The 9221-nt window shown below is 33.9% G+C and overlaps 1 long non-coding RNA gene across 1 annotated transcript; it reads left to right on the top strand.

Moving 5' to 3' along the window:
• The first annotated feature begins 909 nt into the window (after positions 1–909).
• On the top strand, positions 910–9221 carry LOC128214679 (uncharacterized). The gene is made up of 4 exons (XR_008257958.1): positions 910–977; positions 6588–6698; positions 7302–7460; positions 9171–9221. It is a non-coding gene; the product is annotated as an uncharacterized LOC128214679 (long non-coding RNA).

A 9221-nucleotide genomic window follows, 5' to 3' on the forward strand; every position in this document is an offset into this window, starting at 1 on the left:
TATATTGTACGGTTACACTGATACAGCGATTTAATGTTTATGTTGGGATTTACATAATATAACTACATAACGTAACTTTTTGATTTACCCTTATGATGACATTTGTAAATAAGAAAGCATGAATCGGACAATAATCAAATGTAACGAACTTATCTTTACAATTTATGATAATAACGTATGTGGGAAGGATTTTTATTATTTAATTATGTTTGTTTATCAAACAAACAAGCGAACCATACGTTATTATCATAAATTGTAAAGATAAGTTCGTTACATTTGATTATTGTCCGATTCATGCTTTCTTATTTACAAATGTCATTTGCAGTAAATGTCATTTGCAGTAAATGGGAGGCCATTTACTTCTGTCTCATGTCACTTATGGCATTTACACACAATTTAAGTCGTGATGGGTCAAGCCATAATGCAGCCCCATTGGCTGCATTATGGCTTGACCCATCACGACTTAAATTGTGTGTAAATGCCATAAGTGACATGAGACAGAAGTGACAGCAATTCGCAGTCAAATCCAGGCATTGGAAGATTTGAAGAAACAGAGTGAGATACAAGAAATCCGGGTGCGATACCCTAGCTCTTTGCGAAGAGACCTCTTGGTTCTTTAACGTGCTCGGTGTAAAGCACCGATACACGGGATACAACTTTCCTGGGGTGAACCAGTACTGAGTACACCACTTTTCCAAGCACTACCCTTTAAATGCCAAGCGCCAGGCAAGGAAGCTACTTGTACCAGCTTTTAACGTCTTTCGGTATGACGCGGCCTGGGATCGAACCCACGACCTCCCGCTCCGTAAGCGGACGCTTAACCTCAAGGCCACGGAGACGGTGGGATGCTTCGCATTGGTAATGCTATCTTTAGGCTATTTTCTATCATCACGTGGTACGGCGGGCAACCTTCACCTTACATCTCCAGCTATATGAGTGAAATGGCCGCTGCTGCTGTTGAATGTAGCTGAAATCTGGTACTGTTTACTCTATTTAGGAAGCGAATGGAAAAATCTTCTCTCCTCTGTTTTCACGTTTTAGTTGTTATAAAATAACAAATAAAATGAATCAACATGACATCTGTTAAACGCGATTATTTTTCTAACATGTTCCTTAATATTACACATTTTCGCGACAACGTTTATGATTTTTTGTCAATATTTCATCCACAGTTAAAACAACGATGGGCGTTAATGTAAACTTTATAATATTTTAACTTCATAATGTTGGATTGTACTTGTTAAGGGACCTCTTATTCGCCCGTTCCAATTATTGCTCACCCTGCCATTTAATGTAGATATTCATTTGTTTCAAATCAAATCATCAAATTTTATTTTCAGTCGGTATGACGTAACAGAGAAAACATTAGCTATGAATAGCTATTGACCGACTACATATATATATTATATTATATACAAGCATATATCTATATAAAATATTTAAGTATTAAAGATTGTTTGATGCAAACACACATTAAAAACACTTCCAAAAAGGTAATATATAACGTGTTGCTGAAGTTCTTTAGCTAATATTCTGAGAGTCAAACAAGGTGTTCAAATGAAGTATAAAATTGGCAAGAAGCAGCTTGCCAGTGAAACCAGCCAATAGATACCCGACTGAATGATCAGCACCAACATAATATGGGGCTTATGCACCAGTCAATTGTAACTACGCCCCCCCCCCCCCTTCCAAGGTCCAGGGGTCTGCAGGGGAAATTGGCCGTGTTCTTACCTTCCAGGTGGCCAGGTGAATGTGGTGTCTTTACACCAAAAATAGCAGGAAATGGGCCTTATGTGGGGTGCGGGGGCATTTGGCGGGGATTTTTCCAGCAGATTGATTCTGCAGGGTGGGGATTTTACCAGGGGGGGGGGGGGGCGTGGTTACAATTGTCTAGTGCATTATCAGTTGCTCATTGATATCCACCATGACTTCTTACAATTCACTCTATTATCAACAGTAGTGCACTGCTTGGAGAGCAGAATCTGGTGGGAAGCAATAGCCTGCATTGCCATTTTCGCTTTTCAGTTATATTTTTCCTACAGATTGTTATTGTTATTTCGTAAAATGTGTAATTTTGCATGAAATGTTAAACAAAATATTAAAAGAACCATTCCGAATTTGTGATGGGTGTTTCAACGCTTCAAATACACAAAAAACGTCATTTTGGTGTTTACGTAGAAAATGCCGGATACCTAATTGAATGCCCATTTTAGCGCCCCAATTTGGAGCCAGCTTTATTCATAAATATTTAAAATAAACAATCGTATCACATAGTGATGAAACAATTATCGAGTACAATGGATGAATCGTCGCTGACAATGCTATGTCGGCGACAATCGATAGTACTTGTCCAAAATCGATGTCGCTAATGTTACTTCCAGTAACTAGTCTACATATTATTTTTTTGTTGGCAAATGTCGAGTAAAGGTCTTTTTTTCTTTCCAGTAAATTCTCATTGAGTTCATTATAACAAGGCATGTCACTCTCTTTCACAAATGCCGTGAATGTAAACACTTTAATTCACTTAAAACCGTATAAACTCTCCCAAATTTCTAATTGTTTACATATTTCATAAAACCTTCTTCAATAACCTGTCTCTATGGTGTATTGGGTCCGGTCTTACCTGCAAATACCGGGGGCCCCGGCTTGATGCCTTCTGTTTTCGAAACCTTTTTTGGTATTGTTTGTAATTAACTAATTTACTTTTTTGTGAAAGTTTCATGAAATTAAGATATTCCAATAGAAATGTTGAATATTTTATGTTTGTTATACATGTGTATGTATTGATTTTAAATAAGAGTGTCACTGCTGTTTAACCAGTCAAAATACAGACATGTTCTGAAAACAAATACTAAAAACAACAACATCTGAATTGAAATTGACCTTTATAGTAGCAAACATTTCAACCCTCCAAATGTACTAATTGTTTAATGTAACCATACATATTTGATGTAATCAAAACAGGAAATATCATTACAAGCACATGGTATCAGGTTTACTCCCACCTCAGATAGATATATCTAAAATTTTGGACATGCTGGAAATTCTTTTCTAGCACATCGGATAGACATTTCCGGTGAATTCAGCCGTGCTGGAAAACTCCATCTGGCATCCCCCCATGCCAGATGAGTCACGCGCTGTGACGTAATACTTTTAATTTCTTTTATTTTACATTTAATATAACCATAATTATGAGATTTCAATAGATGAGTTCCATAACTATTAACTTTACAAAAACACACCTTCAAAACAAAACAAAATAACCCTTAAAAGACGTGATACTGAAGGAACTTCTTGACGTATGCAGTGAATAAATATTAATGCGCGTCATGAGGTCAGCTGACATCATCGCACATGCTGTTTGGTGAAATTTACTGCGCTTTTCTATGCATTTTTCAGAAAAAAAGTGTAATTCAAGGTATGCTAGAAAAAATATCTATCATGTGTGTCCGTCTGGATGGAAAAATCCGACCCTCGGACACGCTGCGTAGCCGGTAACTCGGCAAGCCTCGTTACCTGGCAACGCAGGTGCCCTCAGGTTGGATTTTTCGATCCAGAACGAAAACACATGACAGATATTATAAATGTTGCCTATGGACAAAGATAAAACGGGCAAAGATAAAACAAAGACCCGTATCGAACTGAAATTGTAATCACACAATTACCTGCCTTGTTGTAGACCGTCATCTGTACCGTCATGGAAACCTTGTCCTGCGGCAATATTTAAAATCCTAATTAATTAATTTCTCGCTTCAAATAGCACCATTAAAAAGTGTTCATGCTCCATTCAAGAAATGATGCTGCACTTTCCTCAGAACTATTTAAAAAAACAATTTGACTATTTACATAATTCGAATCACTGCATGCATGTCCATGACAACCACGATTTATCACATATCTATATGCACATTATTTACACTTTGACTGAAGAGTTCCAGCGTAAAAAATACATTTTAACATTATTTTGTTAAACTGTGGTGGGAGAAGAAGCATCTTCCATAGCCGCTCGTGTAAGATAGGTTTGTCCCAGCCCTCGCGCATGGTGTTCTGCGGAAAAGAGGTTTACTGTTACACCCTACGCTTGGTTGGGGATGAACCTATCTTACACTTTCGGCAATGGAAGATACTTATAATCAGTAAAATATTCAGGCTATCTTGTTATAATTTTATATCACCCTTATGTTTAAAGTGTTAAATCCGAAGCATACATGTATATACAATTGGTTTTTAGTTTGATTATACATGTATACTTTAAGGGAATAAACAACTCGGTTTACAAGAAATGTTAGAAATTAAGATAAAAGATCTAATACAGTATAACTAAAGGTCAAAAATACATGCATGTTTAGATAAGAAAATATCAGATTTTTTCCATGTATTTGAATCTTGACATAAATGAAAGTATAAAACATAAATTGATTATAACGATGATCATTAGTAACAGTTTTGTTGCTTGCATAAAATTTAATTTAATTTGGATATTAATACATTTCAAAGAAACAATATATATAAAAATTATATAAAACAAGTAATGCTTCATAGAGGAAAGAAGAAAAAACAGTGGAATGCATTGAATTTTGACATTTTTTTCTAAAGAATTGTTTTGTTTGTTAAATTTCAAAAGGAATATTAACAAACTCTTTGTATACCTCAATTTTAAGTTTAAAATAGAGACTGAGACTGACTATCTATTGTAACAAAATTTTGATGTTATTGAGTAAGAAAATCATTTAACATTTACACATGAAATTAGTTTGTCCTAAAAATAATGTTCCATTCAATAAATAATAATGACGTCATTTCATGCTATACTTGCTGTATTGTTATTTGTTATCTCATTCCTTGCTGTATTTATGAAATTGCAAAGTATAACTACTGTACTACAGTACCATATTCCTATCGACTGTTTCTGCATGCTTGTCAGAGGGCCCGTACTAAGGGGTAACTTGACATATTGCTTTTGACGTGGTGTAATTTGGTAAACACATAAATAAGCAATTTCAGAAATAACGAAATTCAACCAGGTTGGGCCACATACAGTCAAATACAGTCATGTATCTTTTTTCACAAGGCTACACTCAAACATTTCATATTCTCAGCGAGTGTGATATTTAAAAGACAGGGTCAGACTGGTTGTTAGAATCTGTAATTCATTCTGCTCTTTATAATATTTTAAAGAAATACAGTTTCTAGTACAAGTATAATAATTTACAGACTGATTGACTTTTAAAGTTTATAGATACTTAAAACAAGTTTATGACGTCATCCATTGTTCTTTTTGTACTCTTTATGGGTTTTGAGACTGCATTCCATACTTTTTTTTTTCTACTAACTGTCCAATATTTGAAAAATTGTCTACCGGTATGCAATATTTGCGTAATGGACAGACAGTAGAAATAGTAGTATGGTCTGATTAACATACTGTAGAATCAAGACAATTGCATTTACACATTGTTTTCTTGTGAATGCTAAATCGTTAAAAACTATTTACTTGCAGTACCATCCAAAAATGAGTCTAGAGGTATACAGAAGTAAGGTTTCAGAATTTATAGATATAAAAAGCAAATTTATCATGCAGGAGTAAACCGAAGGTGATAGTTGCTCCAGGAAATTAAGTGAGTTTATTGTTGTTAACATTACATAGATGTTGATTTTTAAATGGCCAGATTTAGGTGATAGACCAGTTATTTGCTTTATTGGATATGTTACTGAACAGAATAACATATTACCGCTGTAAACACGGGTGTACCATTTATCCATAACCTCAACAAATTAATTTTGAAATCTGACAGACAAGCAAATCCATGATTTAGTTCATCTGTTCTTGCTGTTGTAAGGTTGTAGGAATATTAATCAGGAAATACCTTTGTATGTAAAAGTGCTTTCATTTATTAATACCTCAATCAGTCATCTAAAGGTTTGTTTTATGTATGTAATTTTCATTATTTTACCAGTGAAATACTTTGTGAAAATATATGTTGTTTCCCAATGAAAAGCATAATATATTATTACAATTTACTGATAGAGCACCCAACCCAAATGTTTCGAAACCTCTATTTCCCTTACAGCAGGAGTAACATAATCGCACAATTTTAGTTTTGCTATAATTTGTGTTATGTTTTATGTGATAATGTCAAGAGTTTTTTGGACATAGAAAGGAAATTATAAACTTCATTTTATTTAGTAAAATTGAGATTAACTAAGACATTTCATAGTCACTTGATGAGAATGAAATTTCTGCTTTGGTTTCATATATGACCTGTAAAATATTTATTTTAGTAACATTTAACCTAAAAGTATTTATTTCATTCTTCAGATTTATCAAAGGATCCATTCATATAAATCCTTCATGTAGTAAAAGTAACTAAAAATTAATGCAGTTTAACAATGTCAGACAATCTGAAAAAGATTTTTTACAGGTCATATGACACCAAAAGGAGTCGATGCCCATCAAGTGACTGTGATAAATTAGGCTTGATGAAATAAGCTGCCTAAGCCTGTTACTCTTAAAAATATTTGAGAAAATAGGGCCATCTGAGGCTGCAGATTATGTGCATAAAAACCCATATCCTATTGTATAATTTCAGTTACACACCACCTATGTAGAGGAGAATACAGTTAAGCTGTAGCTGATTGATCACAAGCTTTCCACTCTGCCAGCCATCTAGACAATGAGTACTAAGTGTCAAGTGAAATCGGTATGTGATGTCAATGACTATACAATTCTGATCATCGAAATTAGAGAATTTAAAAAAGCTTCCAGAATGGGGAAAAAACAGTTATTTAGCACGCATGTTTCTCAAAAAAATAAGTGCTCATTGTGTCTTATTGATATCTGTACATGTACATCCAATAACACTAGTGCAACTAAACTACTGTTTTGTGAAATACAAAGCAAACGTTTGGTACAAGTAGTATCAATGTTAGACCTACAACATTACTTCTCCCTTTATCACTGACACAATTATTAACTTTTATTAGAGTCACTTATTATTATCAAACTTTATTATATCCCTTGCAGAGGCTCATAGAGATTCATAAGTGAAGTCAAGGTTTCACTGCTTCATTTGGATGCTTTGCTTTTTTTTAATTTTATCCTTCTCTAAATTATTAATCAATTGTCCGTGTTTACAATGCACAATTTCAAAAACATCATTTTTGTAATGTTGTTAACTTGTTACATAAGCATACAAATTGGAGCATTTTTCATAAACAATGTAATTAGCTGCCATTTTTTTAAAGTTTCATGCATATAAAGCTACTGCTAAAAATGTTTTGTTTTTGTCTTCTCATCTCCCTAGATCATCATCACACTTGATGAACATTTCCCATGTTTCCACGAGGCCAAGTGCATTGAAGTCTTAAGTGGTAACAAAACCCCAATAGAATGAACAGCATAAGAGTGATGTCAGTGTCTGAGCTGAAGCAACTGTAGACACACATTCTAGTGATAAAGAAAGGTTTGTCAAAGGATATGCATGCATCTTACACTCTGAAACTAGCAGATCCTGATCATATTGCCTTCAATGAAATATCTGATGGAAAAGAAACATTTGACAGGTCATGTGAAGGTATTTTATTGTAAGGGTATTATCATTTTCTAACGTCATATATGCCATAATTCTGGAAGGGTTCCTGGCAACTTTTGCTCTGAAAACAGGGGGAATTTTATTGTTTATCAATAATTAGTGTTATGGGAGCATTTAAAGGTGTGCTCTTATTTTAAAAAAACACTAATGAGATATATGCTGTTCAGAAATGTATCGTACAATATAGATATTTTGGGGTAATTCACAACCAACATGTATCGTATAACATATCTATTTTTAGCTCGACTATTCGAAGAATAAGGAGAGCTATACTACTCACCTTGGCGTCGGCGTTGGTGTCACACCTTGGTTAAGGTTTTGCGTGCTAGCACACAAAGGTTATATCTTAGCAACTACTTGAGGTATTGCAATGAGTCTTCATACCATGGTACTCAACCATCCAGCCTACTTAATTTACCAAGTTAGATAGCTCTAGTTTGCATTTAATGCAAATAATTGCCCTTTATTATTCGACATAGAAATTCTGGTTAAGGTTTTGCATGTAACCACATTTCAGTCAATATCTCAGCAAATATATAATGTATTGCATTGAAACTTTACTCACATGCTCCCAACCATTTAACCTTCTTAGTTAATCAAGTAAGATAACTCTTTCTTTAAAATGATATAATTTTTTACCCTTTATTATGCGACTTAGAAATTCTGGTTAAGGTCTTGCATGCTAGCACACAAAGGATAATATCTCAGCAACTACTTGATGTATTGCATTGAGACTTTATACAATGGTATTCAACCACCTTACCTACTTAAATAACCAAGTTAGATAACTGTGTTTTGCAAATAATGGACCTTTATTATTAGACATTTATGTTAATATCTCAGCACATCATGTATTGCATTTAAATCTAATCTAACAGTGATCCATGCATGTTTCGCCAAAACTTTTTAATCCTTACACTGAAAAGCGGCGGAATAGTCGAGTGCGCTATCTCTGTGACATATATGTATTATATTCGATCTAACCACCAATTACATGTCTGTTTGTTAAACTTCAAAGTAATGTTTTAGGACTTAAGGTATAGGACTGTAACCTTAAAAATTAGCTGCTATTTTTCTAAAGATGTTATGTCTTCAACATATTTTCAGGGGTTTTATAGTAATATTTTATTTCTCAGTAATAGCTTTGCAATAATCCTGTTCGAAATTATTTTTCATTTTATTTTTAGAGCAGCATGGGGGATTTTTATGCTTATAGTATGATTGATTTTAACTCCAAAATTTAACATATTGTCGTAGCCCTGTTGTTTTTTACCTCAGCCTTGGGTAAAAAATTATTAAATATAATGCTGCTTACAATTGAACTTGAATTCAACAAAGCCATAATCATTCAAAGCTTTTAAACTTTAAAATTCTTTGTTCATTTGTTGTTTAAGTAGTATTGATATTAAACCCTTGCTGAAGTATGTCTTCACTTTTGCCTGCAAATATTGTTGAAGTATTTGGACATATACAACAATGACCAAAGCAGTATCATATGATTCTGGTTTTAATTCAGTTGGGTTTTACCCTTTTGGCCTAGCATAAGCAGTACTGTTGTTTTATTCTTATTTCATGTTTCAGGTGATATCCGTTAAAGATCCATTGATGTTGATGAAGTACTTTTGATGGGTA

Source organism: Mya arenaria, chromosome 13 (assembly GCF_026914265.1).
Source record: "Mya arenaria isolate MELC-2E11 chromosome 13, ASM2691426v1".
Classification (NCBI taxonomy): Eukaryota; Metazoa; Mollusca; class Bivalvia; order Myida; family Myidae; genus Mya; species Mya arenaria.